The sequence below is a fragment of the Camelus dromedarius genome, chromosome 5 (genome assembly GCF_036321535.1).
Source record: "Camelus dromedarius isolate mCamDro1 chromosome 5, mCamDro1.pat, whole genome shotgun sequence".
NCBI classification, from domain to species: domain Eukaryota; kingdom Metazoa; phylum Chordata; class Mammalia; order Artiodactyla; family Camelidae; genus Camelus; species Camelus dromedarius.
Genome location: NC_087440.1, coordinates 65,952,869 through 65,969,959, shown reverse-complemented (window position 1 = coordinate 65,969,959; position 17,091 = coordinate 65,952,869). Strand labels below are relative to the sequence as shown.

Sequence of the window (17,091 nt, the reverse complement as noted above, 5' to 3'; positions counted from 1 at the left end):
CCAGACTGTTGACTTCACGAGGGCAAGTGTTGTGTCCATTTTGTTCTTTGTTCACAACTGTTACCTAGGACTGAACAACCACCGGCATTCACTAAATACCTGCCAAATAAATGACTTGATTTACTTCCTTCCTTTCAGTTTCTGCAGCAACCATCTACTCACCTCCCACCAGCCCAATGTCACAGCCCAACCAGATTTTCAGCTCACAGATTATAATGACTTGAAGGTGCGTGTAAAGGGGAAAATAAGATGGACCGATGAAATCTGAAATCTTATGAAACCCAGAGCCTGTTTTTCTTGCCATCCTGTTGTGTAACAAATAAAATCCCCACAGGACTGAAATGAGGTAGATGGCCTCCCCATGGCAGAGTTTCTACCTGGGGGTGAATGAGAAGCAAGGATTGATAAAGGTGTGGACTGGCCAATACCATTTGTTAATTCTCTAGAAATGTCCTGAGCATGCCAACTGAAAGCAGCACCCACTGAACGCAAACTGCTCACTGAATTCCCGGGATGGAGAAAGCAAGCATATATGACCTCAACCCAAGAAGTCTGTTTCCTTCCTGGCTGGTTAGAGACACAGAGATGTGTGTTCACACTGCATTTGGATGTGTGGCTGATCCCACATAAAATAAACCTGAGGAAATCAGAACCACAGTTGTGAAGGGCTTTGGTCTGCTAACGGGGTGAAAGGGAGGGGCTGTCAGCCCTCCCTGACAGCATGTTCCCACACAGTGGGCAACTGACTACATCTAGGATGCCACCAGCACCTGCCACTGGCCCACCTGGGCAAGCAGGACCCATGGGGAAAATGTTCAGAGAACACATCCCATCGGCCTGGAGACAGACGGTGTTTTCTAAATTGCAAGGAAGCACAGCACAGAGATAAGAGTTAAACAAGCTCAACCTCAGAATAACTCCTGTTTTAAAACCAGTTCTTCCTCAGAAAAACTGAATTTAAAGACTCTTTCTCCTTCATAATTTCACTATTAGACTCAAAACCACAATCACAGAAGGGATATGAATTTGTTCCTAACGAAATGAACCACATACCCTTCTGGGCTCCAATCTCCTTTCCTGGAACAGGGCCAGAGGAGAAGTTGATCACACGAGGATAGAAAAAGCACTAGATGCAGAATCTGGAGCCCTGGCTTCTCTGCTGGCCCTGTCGCCACTCAGGGAAATCAGCTCTGAGCAAACAACCATTTCCCATTTTTCCATTCTATAAAGTGAGGAGGTAAAATGAGCCCATCCCCGAGGGCCCATTCTTCCAACTCTAGCATCTCATAAGCTCCCTCTTTCACATACGTGGTCGCTGTGTAAGCAGCTTTGGTAATACCTGGATGCTATAATCAAGCATTCAGATCTTCAGATCAGAGTCTTGTCTCCTCACTCAGCCTTTCAAGACTCCTAGGACTTGGGAACCGTAAATAGTGGCAGGGAAGTTATGGCTGAATTCACACACATTTACACATGGTGGGGAGCTTCTGGAAAGAGTGGTCCTTGGGCTTGCCTCCAGGTACAGGAACCTAAAACAGGTACAAGAGAAGATAGTTCCAGTTCCTAGTTTTTGTCAGGCTTGTTGGACAAAGGGCATGTGCTCTGTAGAGGTAGAACCATATTGAAACCTCTGATGAAAAATTACATGGCTGGCAAATACACACTCTCAAGCGCTTTTGGTGGGGATCTAGGAGAAAGAAAAGCAAGACCAGTTATTGATCATGAATGCCAGGAGTTCAATGAGGACAAGAGTGAAAGGAGGCATTGCACTATTTCAGTAATATGGCTGCTATGATGTAAAACCACCCAGGGGTAGATACTGTAGAGGAAATGATACGCCCAGCAGCACCATCTGTTCCTCTTTGTGTCTGGCGTGATCTATATTTTTAACCTCGGGTGCAACTAAGGTCCACCAGTAAGAGCCTGTAAGAGCTGTTCTAAAGAGCATTCTTTCTCAGACCTAGGTTTAAACCACACTCGCAGCCCCTCCCCCTCCCCCTCCCCGGCTGGCTCTCTATCCAGTAAGCATTCCACTCCCCTGTCTAGCAGTAGCCTCCAAGCAGATGTATAGAACTCCCACAAGGAATTTTTCATAAGGAAAAGGAACTTCTGAGTACTTATAAATTACACTTGGTAAGGAAGGCTCTGTGGAGTTCCTGGTAATGTTCTCTCTAAAAGACACGATGCAATTTAGAACTGAGGCTTCACTGAAAACCCTCTTTTTTTTTTTTTAAGTAGCAGTACCTGTGCACTAAATTTAGGCACTATTCCATCTGTCAACCCTCACTACTATTTAAAGTTCTGCACCAAAGATTTGGAAACAATACTATCAGAAAGTTCAAACTTCATAAACACATGATTTGTTTTTTTTTTCTTTTTCTTTTCGTAGCATTTTTTCTTAATTCAGGGCAATATCTTCAACACCATAGGACCAAGAGATTTGGCTACATTTTTCTTGCCCAAACTACATAACCCAGTAGAACGTGAATTCTGAAGTAGAAATATGGACTCAGCTTTTAAAATATCTCCCTGAGAAATAAAAACGTATGTCTACACGAAACCCATGGGTGCACAGTAACATTATTCATAATAACCAAAAAACAGAACCCAAACGTTCATCAGCTGATGGATGGATAAATAAAATATGGTATATCTAAACATATTATTCAGCAATAAAGCTGAATGAAGTACTGATATTTGCTACAACATGGGTAAATCTCAACATTATGCTAAGTGAAAGAAGCCAATCACTAAAGACCACATATTGTATAAGTGATTCCATTCATACGAAATGTCCAAATAGGTAAACTATAGAGAGGGGATTAGTGATGCCCATGGGCTAGGGGGATCATAGAAGAATCAGGAGTGACTACTAATAGTTTCTTTCTGGAGTGATGAAAATGTTCTAAGATTAGATTAGACTGTGGTGATGGCTGGACAACTCTGTAAATATACTAAAATCCATTGAACTGTACACTTTAAATGGGTAAACTTTATAACATACAAATGATGTCTCAATAAAGCTGTTTAGAAAAACATGTAATATGACAAAATAAAACCACCCCCCCAAAACTCCTTGAGCAAACTTGGAAATAATCTAGATGTATGAGAGGGTATTTAAATTACAACTGACGGAATACCGTAAAGTCACTAAAAATAATTTTAAAAGCTCTATGTCATTATAGGAAGTGTTTATGTTATAATGTTAAATGAAAAAAAAATACAAAATTGAATGTACAGGGATTACCAACTAAAAAGAAAAAGAATACATGGAAATGATGTTTGTGTTAGGATGGTAGAATCAAAGCGACTTTTCCCCACTCTATTTTCCAAGCTTTCTGTAATCTTGTACCAGTGTATTGACAACAACAAAAAAACCCTCAGTCTTCTCAGTTTGCTTTCATTATAACTTAAAATGCAAAATAAGCAAAACCATCTTGTTCTCTTTTTCAAGTTCCCTTTTTTAAACTTCCATCCACTTAGTTTATTAAGATCAACTTAGAACAACCCAAAGAAGGAAGAATGGGATAAACACTCCTCCTATCCCATTCCAAGAAGCCAGTTTCATTTTCCTGGCTTTTTCAGAAGCCAAAACCTAGTCTAGCCAAAATTTCAGCAAGGAGAGTCTACACATAGGGCAATTCACACTCTACTTTTAAACTGTGGGTGAAGGCAAGTCACTGCTGGCAGGAGGCTGGATCTGGAAAGATCAGAATTTCCCCCTCCTTAAAAAGGGATAGAAAGAAAGGCGAGGCTGGGAAAAAGTCCCTATTTGTTATGTCTTCTCTGAGGTTTTATGTCCAATCTCCAACTACAGGAAGAAAGAACCCTGAGTCATTTAATTGTTCACCACAGAAGATCCTCTTTGAGTAATAAAGAATTGTCAGCACCACCTCTGCTGTCTGCAAACTGACTGGGAACCTATTACTATCATCAGTCATCAGGAGTCCCAGGCTAAGTTTCCCCTAATCAAGCAACAGGGGTCTGCCAAAAAAAAAAAAAAAAAAAAGGCTAATACTTGCATATGTGTCGGGGGGGCGGTGGGGAAGTACGTTTAAGGGCACACTGCTATCAGGTAATCTAAAGGATCTACTAACACTGGCGACAGTAACAGGGAACTACATCTGTTTCTGCTTGAGAAAAATGCTTCAATAATATCCTGTTTCTGGAGTACTGCATAAATTCTTGGCATGCAGCCTTCAGATGCTTCAAGGGTGGCTATTTTCCTTTTCTGAGATGTAAGAGCCAGGGAGGGAGAAGACATCACAGGCAACACCAGCATCTGTGAAACCCGTTCAGTTCTCACTACAGTCGCTGCATTTTCTGCTGTTGCTATTATCAGTACCTTCACAGAGACTCAACTGTCCCCTAACCCTGCCGGCAGCACAGGTGGCCTTTCATAGCTGCAGTGACCCAGCTCGGCACCAGGGCAAGGTCTACCAATAGAGTGGAGACTTCCACGATCAGGCAAGAGCCAGAGGATGAGAGAGCAAACAGAGGAATCCTGCTGGTTTCTAGGCCAAAGAACTAAAAGGGGAAGAAAAAGGACACCATCACAGACACAAGTGAGCACAAGAAAAAGGAAACACCCACAGGCGCCTGATAGGCTCTGCCACTAAAACCTAACCCTTCAAAGAGGTGCCTCTTTCCCCAGCACCTCTATTTTTTCAGATAAAGGTTTTACACGGAGACACTTGAAACTACAGCCTTCTAAGGGAACAATGGTTGTTGCCTTGAATACAATCCAGGGCAGGAGTGAACAGATCTTGATACTCAATGTTATCTTGAAATTGCTTCACTGATCTCAGATCCACAGCTGTTAGCAGCTTCAAATATCCATCACAAACCCCCAGCCCCAACTTCAAGCTGCCTCCTTCATTCTCACCAATAGGGAAACAGCCTTACCACACTACAGGCATTATTACTTGCTGCTCCAATTTCCAAGCTTCCTGAAATATGGCAATATAACTTAAGAATATTAATTTTTTTAGCAGGGAGAGGGTATATAGCTCAGTGGTAGTAAAGTGCATGCTTAGCATTCATGAGGTCCTGGGTTCAATCCCCAGTGCCTCCATTAAAATTAATTAATTAATCAATTAATTAATTAATTAATTAATTAAAAACCTAATTACCACCTCCAAAGTTAAGTACATATAAAGAATATTACTTTTTCAAAAAGCCATTCTATTAAATGAAATCTCATCATGGTAGGAAATGTGGCTGGCCCCCAGATTGAAGCCATCTTTAGAAGAAACCAGGAGAAAAAGTCTCTATTATCATACAAGCATTTGTCCCAATGCTTACCCTTAACCCAAGTGTCCCAATCCTCAACATTCAAGTGTGTACCACAGCAATATTTGCTTTCAAAGTTAAAAAAAAAAAAAAAAAAAGGCACCGGGCTTCTTCCTCGATTTGTTCCTTCACATCTTGCTCCTACTGCCTGAAGGAATGCCCTCTACACAAGACTTCCCTGCTGTCTAGGTAGACAGAAGAGGGAAAATGCATCTGCTTGTCAGCTAGGAGATCGCATGTCAATTCAGGAGCTCAGTAAGATGCTTCATACATGGCAATTACACAAGTGGGGAGAGTGGATCTGCGGACATTCAGGCCTCCAAGGGGGCATCGCATCCCTGCTGCTGCCTCTCAGAGCGAATTGGGAGCATGTTTGCTCTCTGGCCTCCCTTCTCTGCCTGCAAGCGGCTCTCTGCTAGAGACATTCTCCCCAGTCACCTATTTTGGTTCAGAAATGAGGAAGAGTATGTCACTCATTAATTTTTTTAAAGACACTGTAATTCTCTGAGGCCACAGATAGATACCAGTAGTTATCTCCTGGTTGTCAGGAGAACTCAGGATATCAAAAAGGAGTACAAGGAAAAGATTTAAAACATAAGGCAAGTTTTCTTTTCTAGAGGATGGAAAAGCATGGAGGGAGTGAAACAACGCCAAGGCAATAAATTTGAAATAATTTCTTACTTTTAAAAAGCCAGGTGAATTGTTCCCTTTAAAGGGTACGTGTGTGTCTGTGTGGAGGGGGAGGGTAGCTATAGGAATTGCTGCCCCGGCAACAGCAAGAAAGGAAATCCCCTGCCAGGAGATGCACCATTACATAAGAGCACAAGTTCAACCAACACATGACTGAGACCTGCCAGGAAGCCAAAGTGCTAAAGTCTCTTCATCTGCCAGCTGCGTCTCTAACACCTCATTCTACCTTCCTTCCTCTTCTATCTGCCCAAATTCTAAGTTTTGAGAAGGCAGGCCTCAACAAATACACTGAACTCTGCCACTTGACAATGGGTTTGCTCTCAGGGTTTAAACGTTGCAGGGCAGAGCAGGGCCCTACTCTGAGCTCCGAGGGGCCTGTCCCTGTCAAGCTGTACCTGAGGATTTGTTTCATATGTCTTTTCTACTACAGCATCCAAAAAGTCACTCTGTGGACAGAGGTCCTATCTATCAAACCTCATTGCCAGCATCGCCCTCTAACACATTGGGCAAAAGTTCCTTAAGCACCAAACAACCACCAATGAAAATTAACAATATAAATCAAAATAAATTGACTTAAAGACTGTGAACTTCATGAGAATATGGCTGGGCTCTGTCTTACTGATTGCCATAACCCCAATACCTAACACATGGCCTGGCATACATTCTGTATCACATACTTACCACTACTGAATAAAAGGATGAATGCACAAATGTTGTGCAAAGGTACCATAAATGTGTCCCCTAGGGAAAGAGATAAGAACACACATTATCTGAGAAACAGCCTGAAGAAGTAGGTTCTAGAAAGACTCCCATTTCAATTTCACCAAAAACGGTAAGTAAACTAGAAATCAACAGTATAATCTAGTAGTTATGAGTGTGGGCTCTCTCATGAGCTATCTTTGTGACCTTGGGCTACTTATTTAATTTGTTTGGCTTTGGTCCCATCTGAAAAAAATGGTAATAATGACAATATATCATGAAAGTTTATTGTTTATTAAATGAGATCAAGAAAGTAAAGCTCTTGGGACAAAGGTCAGTTCACAGTACCTCCTCAGGAACTTCTCTACTGCTATTACTTTTGTCTTGGTAAATACCTCCTTTTTTTTTTTTAAGGTGTAATTTTTTTTTAACATTTTTTATTGATTTAAAAATACCTCCTTTACTGAGGCGAAAGCAGACAAACTCCCCCATCCGACTCTGTAAAAATTTTCATTTCTGGCTGAATATGCATCTATCTAAAAATGTAAAGCCCCAAAAAATCAAAACTCAATGCCAAGCACATGTCTCTACTAGCCTCCACTCAACAGCAATAATTTGGGTGTGGAATTCCCGAAACAGCAAAGGTGTGTGTATGAATTCACACCATTCATACGTATATTTTAAATTAGAACAGTGAAAACAGCAAGAACTAAATCAACCAGTGCAAAGGATGGAAAGACATACTTGCCATCTCTGTAGACGGAGAAAGGGAGTTTAAATGAATTGAGTAGTTTTACTGCACTCCTGTACCGAGCACACACTAGCCCAGTTAGCAAGAGCAACAGAGCCCAGCGAGAAGCCTGCCACTGAGGGGCCAGTCGATGGAAACAGCAGCATCAGGCCTCTTAGCCAAGACGTGAACTTCCCTCGTATCAGCCAAAGCCTTGTTTTTGACGCTTTTCTTCTGGGTCTTACGGTCCCCCTAAACCGACCTCGTTACAGGTAACTTTTTCCACTTCAGCAGCCCCACGGTCACAACCCTGTAGGAGGGTCAGACCTACATCAATCTTTGGAGTCTCCAAAAACCAGAAGCAAAAAGAAAAAAATCTACATACACAAACAGGAAGTGGTTTCGGTGCGTCTCAGCCCGGATAATAAGAAAAGTTTTTGAGATTAAAATCCAGAACTGGCGCAAGGGTCTCCAAAAAGCTCCGGTGCTCGCACACCCGGGCTCCAAGGTGTCCTCGGAAGTCAACAGTCGCCAAGTCAATCCTGCCCCCTACGCAGGACCCGCAACCTATGTCGGCTTGAGGGGGAAATGGTAACTAATAAAGAAAGACAGCTTCTGCCTACCTTCTCTCCAGAGACCTGTAAAGTGTGGCTTCCACCCTGCTCTCCCGGCGGGAGCGCGACCCCGCACGCCCGGCGAGGCCCAGGTGGCGCGCCCCGATCCCGGCCACCACGCTCCCGGCCGCAAACCGGCCGTCTGGTCCTCCTCCCGGCCCCGGCACAGCCCACCCCGCCGCCCTCCCAGCCCACGCTGGCGCAGGACTCGCCGCCGGGCGTCGGGGTGACAGCGGGGCCGGCGCGGGGAGCGCGGAGAGAAGTCGTCGCCAGGCGGCCAGCCCCGGCTCCCCAGCGTCCCTGTCCGGCGGTGCGCGCCGGCCCCGCGCCCCTGACAGCCGGCCGGGCGCGCCAGTGACACAATGCCCGGCCCCGCCGCCCCCCGGCCGCTGTGACAACTCACCCGGGGAACAGCGCGGCGACCTCCGGGAGGGAGGCGCTCGCTGTTTCCGCGGCGCCGGGATCAGCTCCGCCGCCTGCGCGCGCCCGCAGCCCTCTTGGGTCTAGGCGAGACCCTGCGTACCCTTGTCTGGCTGGCGCTGGCCGGCGCTGCGGGAGGAGGAGGCGGGAGGCAGGGAACGAGGCTGTCGCCGGCTTAGGAGAATGGAAAGCGACGGCGTCGGCGGCAGCAGTGCCCGCGTCACTAGCCCAGCTGTACCGCGCGGGCGGGGGAGGCCCGCGGAAGGGGAGGGGAAGGGGCGGTCGAGGGGCGGGGCCAGGCGCGCACGCAACAAGCGCCGGCGTCGCGCCGCCGGGACCGCCCCGCTGGGAGGCCCTGCCGGTCGACGGCTGCCAGAACGCACGCGCCGCCTGCCCGCCTGCACGCCCCGCGGGAGGAGAGATGGGGTGGGGGGGCCCTTAAAGGGACAGTCACACCAATTGTGCTGCGTACGGACTCAGACTGCGACGCCTTTGCGGTGCGCTCTCTAGTTGTTTTACTACTATTATTAGTACTATCATTTGGATTTTTTGGATATTATTTGGATAATGGGATTACTGTTATTTGCAAAGAATTGGTTTGCTCTCCAGTTGACAAGACGGTTTCATTCATGTTGCCTTCTTAGCACCTGAATCGTTCCCAGGCCTGTCGCTGAAGCTGGTCATTATCTCCATTAAGCAGTACTTCTCTAACTATGGTGCGAAGCCTGTCGACCTCAAAATTACCCCCCGGGGTAAATGCAGATTTGAGGTCCCCTGTCGAGCCATTCTGATTCAAAAAAGTTAGGATTGGGCTCTAGAATCTATTTTAACAAGCATTCCAAAGTTATTTCTCAGCATACTGAAAGCACGCGACGGACCTCAAGGTTCAGAAAACTGAAGTTCAGAGTAAGGACTGGCAGAGTCTGGGCTAGAAGCCCGACACACTTCTAACTTTATTTACCATCCTGAGCCTTTCCTCCTGGGGCTATTTTTCCAACATATGCTATGTAAGCAGTGTGTGTACTTTATAGCTACAGCGATTGGTGGTCTCACTGGGGCCCTAGGAGATAAGCCCTCTCTATGTGTTTATAGGGCTTTTAACCCCTTGATGACAATGGTTGTGACTTTTTTTTATCTTTGTGCCCCAGGACCTTGAACAGTGCCTGTCTCAGAGGCACTCAATAAACACTGAGGCGTTCCTATTGGAGAATCAGTACCAGAGTCTGTGCTTGGACTCAGAGACTTCAGCCTCAGCTGCAGCTTGGGTGGAGCAGGCTCTCGTCACAGGTGCCCTTTGGACAAGGGCCTCTCATCTAGTTTAGTTCTAGTAGATTCTCTGAAAAAGTGCTGTGAATTAACGGGTCATATTTTTGAGGTAGCTCAAACAAAGCAAGCAGAGTCCCCTTGCCTCCCCACACCCCACCACACACACACACCCATCCCCAAAAGAAGCCTCCTTTCTGGGACCCACAAAACCTATGGCTGCTGCTTCCTTTTCCATAAGCCTGCCTTACTCTGCCTTCTTTCCTCCTTGAGTTTCGTTAGAGAAAACCAACAGGCCCAAAATGGTGTCCCTGATGATAAAGCCCATGACACCAAACCCGGATATAATACCTAACCTAATTGCAGTTTTGACCTTCACCATAAATGTAATCTTAACCAGTTTGGAATTTTCTGGTCAGCACCAATGAGGTGCTGTCACATAGTAATCACATGGGCCCTCTCCATTCCACAATTTACACCATGAAACCCTCGCCAGTTCTCTCCCCCAAAAAGAAGATGTTCATATTCAGGCCTAAAACAAATCCTTTCTTTTCTTTTGCTAATAGCTCCCTTGCCCCACCCTTCTTCCTACAAAAACCTTCCATTTTGTGCAACCTCTCTGAGTCCCCTTCTAGTTGGTAGACGGGATGCTACCTTGATACCTGAATTGTTGAATAAAGTCAGTTAGATCTTCATATGTACTTGGTTGAATTTCCTGGGTCCCAACTCATGGAGAAGATGGACACCCTCCCTTCCTGCTCATTTCCCTCCTCTACTGGGGCTGCACTACCCAGACCACTAAGAGGGTTGAATAGCAAACATCAGATTTGCCTGGACCTGCCACAGACCCCAGCAACCCTGTATGGTCTGCAGGAACACCCCAGGCAGGCCTAAGGCCCAGGAAGGAAACAAATGGAAGGAGGCAAGGGGAGGGGCAGGGGAGGAGTTAGAGATGACAGAAGAGGGAGCAGATCATCCTGGAAGGCAGCTGAGTGTAAAGGAAGATGGCTTAGGCCCAGCATCGGAGCCCCTGGTTTTGCACTGCAGTCAGTTGGGCCACTAACCCCTCAGTGACCTCACACAAGACCTCCACCTCTCACATTGTAAAAGGGCTTCTGAGAACCTATGCATATCTGTTACTCACCACCTAAAACTCCTCCCCTGGACCTCCCAGTGTCCACAGAACAAACTCAGACTTGGAGCAGGTCTTGGACTGCATCTGGTTAAGGGCATCAACCCTCTTTGCACTCAGAAATCTGCATGTAACTTATAGTCAACCCACCTTGTACAGAGTTGCTCTGTACCCACGGTTCCACATTCCTGAATTCAATCAACTGGGAATCGTGTAGTACTGTAGTATTTACTGGAAAAAAAATCTCATGTAAGTGGACCTGCGCAGTTCAAACTCATGTTGTTCAAAGGTCAGTTATACTTGATTTCTCTGTTGCCATCATTATTACATATAACAGCAGGAATGACAGCTACTACTTATTAAGCACCTACTGTGTGCCGGGTATTTGGTAGGGACTTTATACATGTAACCATGAATTTTGACAACACCCCCAAATGAAAACATTTTACATCTGAGGAAACAGTCTCAAAGATTTTTGTGACATCAAAAACTTCATAGTTTCAATTTAAAAAAATACACCGTAAACCAAAACCAAAACCAGAATTCATTCCTGTTTTTTCCAAAAGTCACACTTTTTCAAATAAATCATGTGAAAATCATGTGTAAATTATTCTGTCCCCAATAAAAACAGCAAATAAATGGTCCTTACACATTTATTGATCTTTTGTAGAGCACTTGCACACCAGCTCATGTTATCCACACAACCTCCCCATAAAGTGAGACATTGTTATCCTCCAGTTACACCCGCAAGGAAGTTGAGGCAACGAGCAGACTTCTGGTTTGCCTAACCTGAGAGGGGAATTAGCGTGGGGTTTCCTGTTTCGATTCAAGATTCCTTGGGCAGCCTCCAAAGCCCTGTGAAAGTAAACATGTAAACCCACTTGAATCCAGGGGAGGTGGTGGCATTCAAACCACCGTCACCACAGAAAGTCAGAGTCCCAGATGGGTGGGCCAGGCAGGGCTGGGTCTGCAGAGCTCAGGGGTGGTTCCCACTTTTGGGGAGGAAGACCCTGAGCTTAGGTGGTTGTCTGGTGAGGCCAGAAGGGCCTCAGGCTACCACTGCCCGCTCCTCGAGCGTGTCAGGAACCTGTGAGAGTCAGGCTTGGTGGCCCAGTCCCTGTTGGCCCCTGATCTCAAAGGGCTTTGCAGAGCTCAGAGCAGGAACTATGATTCCGTGCACACCCCAGCCCCAAACCCAGCTCTGGAAAACGTGCACCTGAGGCGATGTGCACCTGACGCTGCCCAGTCAGCAGGTATGCGCGTGATAGGGTGACCCAGCCCCTCCTGCTTTTCTGAAGCACTGACATGTCCTTGATGACATTTTTATCTCTGGCACAGACCAGGTAAGCAGGGTAAAAGTATCAGCCCCATTTTACACTCAAGATAAGCCAAGGTAGCAAAGAGTGCCTCTACCTGCTGTGTCATCAGACGGTAACTGCCCAGATCCCCCTTCCACAGGCACCTGCCAGACTGATTTCTGCTTCTCCTCCCTGGCCTTTGCCCGAGGGCTGGGCAGTGACTCTAGGAGGCAGCCAGCCAGGAAGGACCAAGGCACTGGGGGTAGTGGTGGCCTGAGGCCATTCTGGACACAGTCCACAATCCCCACCCACACTGCTCCCAGTCATTCAACACCCCTTCCCTTTCTTCGATTGGTTCTGCTATCTCTGACTGCAGGTGGATGAGGAATGGAGTGGCCCCTCCTTCAGGCTGTCCGGGGAGGCGGAGGCAGAGGCGGGGCTGTGAAGCTCTGGCAGTCACTGCCCATTCACTAAGTACACCCTACTGTCTGCTGGGCAGTGTGCTAACAGCTTTATGTACATGATCTCATTTAATCTTTGCAGCAGTCTGTCAACTTGGTATGAATATCATTATCTCCATTTTGTGGAATGAGGAAATTGAGGATGAGAGGTTAAAGATAAGGCTAAGGTCACAGTTACTGAGTAGCAGGGCCAGGCCTGCTTACCTCTCAGGGAATGCAACTGCAGTTTGCAATGCAAAAGCCAGATGTGATTTTTAACGGGGAGATCAGAGCTGATTACCTGCAGTGTTGTGCTGGAGCTTGCTCATGCTGCGGCTCAAGAACCAACTGTAAATTTCCAAGATTTTTGTGAGCCAGTTGTTAAACACAGACCTCATTAAAAATTAAATTATATATGTAAGATGAAATAAATTATAAGTTTTGGGGAATGTAAATTTTTGATACAGCCATTAGAGAAGACAGTATGGAGGTTTCTCAAATGACTAACAAGATGGCTATTGAGTTGTTCAGTCCTGTACTTTTAGCTAAACTTATCTTATGACGAACGAGCCTCCCTCCCTGTGCATTCTTTTCTTAGAATAACTTAATCCTTTTTTACCCTAGAGGTCTTGAAAGAAGGTCATGGACTGAACTTCAGGAAAATGGGCAGACCCTCCTAAGTTCCTCCATAAAACAGCAAGTTGGTATCAAGATGAAGAGAATGTAACACCCTGTAAAATGCCCTGATTGTTTTCACCTTTTCTGTTCCATCCAGTTTTTCTGTAAAACTTCAAGACCCCAACCCCAAGATGGATTCACAGTTTCCAAGGCATTAGCCCGCTTTGAGTTCCCTTTGCCCAGCAAAGCAATGAAGCTACTCTCTTCTTTGCTCCCCAAACTCTGCCTCTGAGTTTGAATTCACTTTCTGGGGTGCAGAGGCTGATTTTTCGGTAACAGAACTACCATATGACCCAACAATTTATCTGGGCATTTATCTGAAAAAAAAATGAAAACACTAATTCGAAAAGATACATGCACCTCAATTTTCATAGCAGCATTATTTACAATAGCCAAGATATGGAAGCAACCTAAGTGTCTGTCAACAGGTGAATGGATAAAGAAGATGTGGTATTTACATACAATGAATTACTTCGCAACCATAGAAAATAATGAAATTTCTCCATTTGCAACAACATGGATGGATTTAGAGGGTATTATGTTTAATGAAATAAGTCAGACAGAGAAAGACAAATACTATATGATATCACTTATATGTAGAATCTAAAAAATAAAATTAACTAGTGAATATAACAAAAAAAGAAACAGACTCACGGATATAGAGAACAAACTAGTAAGTACTAGTGGGGAAAGGGAAGGGGAGGGGCAAAATAGGGGTAGGGGACTAAGAGATACAAATTGCTATGTATAAAATAAATAAGTTATAAGGATATATTGTCAAGTGCAGGGAATATATAAGGATATATTGTCAAGTGCAGGGAATATTTTATAATAACTATAAATGGAATATAACCTTTTAAAATTACGAATCATTTTTTGTACACTGGAAACTTACATATAATATAGTACATCAGCTATACTTCAATTAAAAAAATGCTGCTTACTCTACAGTAAAAAAGTTATAAGTTTTAAAGTAATAAATACTTAAAATGTATCACTTCATAATTTTCCTAAATTGTACTATTATCTATGCTTTCAAGCTTTTTATGTCTATTATGCACGTATGGCAGAAATACCATATAATATTGTGCTACTTAGCATCTCTTCGCAACTCCAGGTTCAATGACATCTCATTGATACCCTGAAATTAGACACAGTGGAAGTATTTACACCATGAAAATTAGCAAACACTACAAATCAGTCCCCATTCCCAGAAGAAGCTGTTAAACATTTACCAGCATGTATGTCTGCAGAAGCCACCATAAAGTAACAGTGAACCCAGCAGAGGTGGTCCAGGGTTAGGTACACTCACCAGGAAAGCCAGTAAATCAGTGAGGGCAGGGAACATGTGGGATACCCCTAGAAGACAGCCAGAGCCCAGAGATTCTCCATTTAACAGGGAACATGGGTGAAAAAATTGGATGCTCCAAACCGGTGTTGGTTCCATTGTCTCCTCCGTGGTGCACTACAAAGATTTCTTTTAATGCCCCCTGGTAGACTTGTATCCCCAGTTACCAAGGGAGAAGTGGCAGGGGCCTGAGAGGAAGGCTGTCTGGAAGATGGGGCGCTTGGTCCTTTGTGAATGCCTGACCTCTAGTGGTGGAAATGAGAATGCAGGCCTCTGTTGTCTAGCTTTACTGCAGGATTCTCCAATCTCTCCCTCCGCTGAACACAGCCACAGCACAGCACTCCCCAGCAAGGAGCACAGGACAACAGGGACAATCCTTGTGGGACAGACAGATGGGCCCTGGAAAGAGTACCTGCTTCAAACCAGAGGGTCTCAACTATACCTCAGAACCTATGCCTCCTTTAGGTAGCGAGTATTTCGTATTACCCCCTTACTACTATGAAATGACGTATGTTCACCAAAAGACATCTATCAAAAGAATGTTGATACTGAATCACTGAATTTGTGCTAAGGACTAGCTTGTTCCAGGATCCACCCTCAAGTTGCCACCAGGCTGAGTGGCGAGATGAGGATGTCCACATACAATGACAACACAACGCGGTAAGTGTTAACACAGACCAGCAGCAGTAAGTTGTCTGAAACTTTAGCCTCCTGCAGAGGGATTCGGTCAGCCTTGTGGTTTATCTGTTTGTTTTAATTTTTTATTTGGTTACCAGTATTTGAAAATGAGATTTCACATAAAAAGCAAGGCTTTCTACTTCCCTTTAAAAACCCAAAGCTTTGTAAACACTGGGCCTGCATTTGTTTGGATGGGCGGGAGCTCTGCATTTGGCTACAGTCTCCACCTGGCCTTCACTACTTTCCCTATCCGGAGGACCCTGGAGCTTGGGGCCACTGTCACAGATCTGTCCGCTGGTGGCTGTGGGGGCCCTGAGGAAAACAGAAAGCCTCCAGCATGAGCTGGTGAGTGAGCCTTGAACTCTCAGCAAGAGACAAATAAAGGGGGAAAGGACATTTCACGGAGGAAGTGACGTCTTCAAAGGCTGTGCTCTGAAAGCCCGGGCCTGTGCCTGAGGACCAGTCGCAAGGGCAGGAAGGCACGTGGCAGAGTCCTTGGACTCTGCAGCAGAGAGAAGCCTGAAACCGGCTAGGAGCCAGGCCAGAGCCTGGAAGTTCCCAGGTCTGAGATCAGCCTGCTGTCTGTCTCCGTATAACTTGCTCGACAGAGGTACAAGTTCAAAATCAGACTGAGAGGCAGGGCTGAGGTGCTCTCAGATGCTGCACATGGCGTCCTAGCGTCTGAGCCTGCCTGTCACATGCCTGGGGGTTGGGGCTTGGGAGATGAACCAGAGCATGAAAAAAGTGGCAGGAACAGCCTGGTCCCTGGGGTCCCTGCACAGTCCCTAACCTGGCAGGACTGACCGGTCAGAGAAAGCTCCTCCCACGTGTCTAAAATACATCATTAGAGATTGCGGTCCCCTAGCTCAGTGCGTCTCCAACTTTGATGTGCACACCTATCACGTGGGGATCTTGTTAAAATGCAGATTCTGATTGAGCAGGTCTGGGGTGGAGCCCAAGGCTTTGCATTTCAGTCAGCCCATCAGGGTTCCTGTTCTGCTAGCCCAAAACCACACCTGGAGACTCTAGACGGGGGTTTCTCAACTATACCGCTACTGATGTCATGGACTGGATAACTCCGTGTGGGGAGCTGTCCTGTACACTGTAGGGTGGTGAGCAGCATCACTGGCCTCCAGCCACTAGATGCCGGCAGCAGCCCCTTAGTTGTGACAACAAAAAATGTCTCCAGATGCTGCCACATATCCCCTGAGGGCAGGGCCAAATCGCCCTTGGTTGAGAACCACTGCTCTGGAGTCTGGAGAAAGTCTTACATTATATGTCAATGGGCTTCGCTAGAAGCCAGAGAGCCTTTAAGGTACTGAGGAGAGCAGGCTGCATAATTTGTGGGGCCCAGTGCAAAATTAAAATGTGCAAGCCCTTGTTTATAGAGCAGGAAAAATGTGCCACTAAAGGTACTAGGATATAAAGGTTTTGACTTTAGAAATATTTTTATTACTTATAAAATCTATTGGGGTAATAGTGATACATGAGTAACAACATAAACTCACAAATTGTAAACAAATATATTTTTGGTGTCAAATTTTATATAATGCAATATATAATAATACTTCATTGATGTTAGATCTTGATTGACCATAAGAATTTTCTGGCTTGCTTTTCTGTAAATTTATTTATTAGGTCATCAAACTTCATAATTTTAGCAACTTTATTTTCAGTCAGTATCACCAAGAGTGATGTTTGTTGCTCCTGGCAAATGTACGATCGCAAATAATGTTCAATGATTTTTTATTTTGAGAAAGTGTTTTCTGCTGATACAACCATTACTGAAGCTGTTAAGAGTATTTTATG

The 17,091-nt window shown here is 45.3% G+C and overlaps 1 protein-coding gene and 1 long non-coding RNA gene across 4 annotated transcripts in view; both read right to left on the bottom strand.

Annotated features, from left to right (window-relative positions):
* SUSD6 (sushi domain containing 6) overlaps positions 1–8,692 on the bottom strand; it is an 85,131-nt gene extending 76,439 nt beyond the window's left edge. The window contains exon 1 of one of the 3 annotated variants that reach the window (XM_031453936.2): positions 8,429–8,692. The gene's annotated coding sequence lies outside the window, so the exon portion shown is untranslated. Of the gene's footprint in view, positions 1–8,034; positions 8,184–8,428 lie in introns of those variants that run through there. The other 2 variants (XM_064486065.1, XM_031453939.2) reach the window with 2 other exon arrangements.
* Positions 8,693–10,986: 2,294 nt separating this feature from the next.
* LOC135321411 (uncharacterized) lies at positions 10,987–12,309 on the bottom strand. Its single transcript, XR_010381157.1, has 3 exons — positions 12,254–12,309; positions 11,490–11,695; positions 10,987–11,071 (listed from the first exon to the last, which is right to left on the bottom strand). It is a non-coding gene; the product is annotated as an uncharacterized LOC135321411 (long non-coding RNA).
* Positions 12,310–17,091: the final 4,782 nt, after the last annotated feature.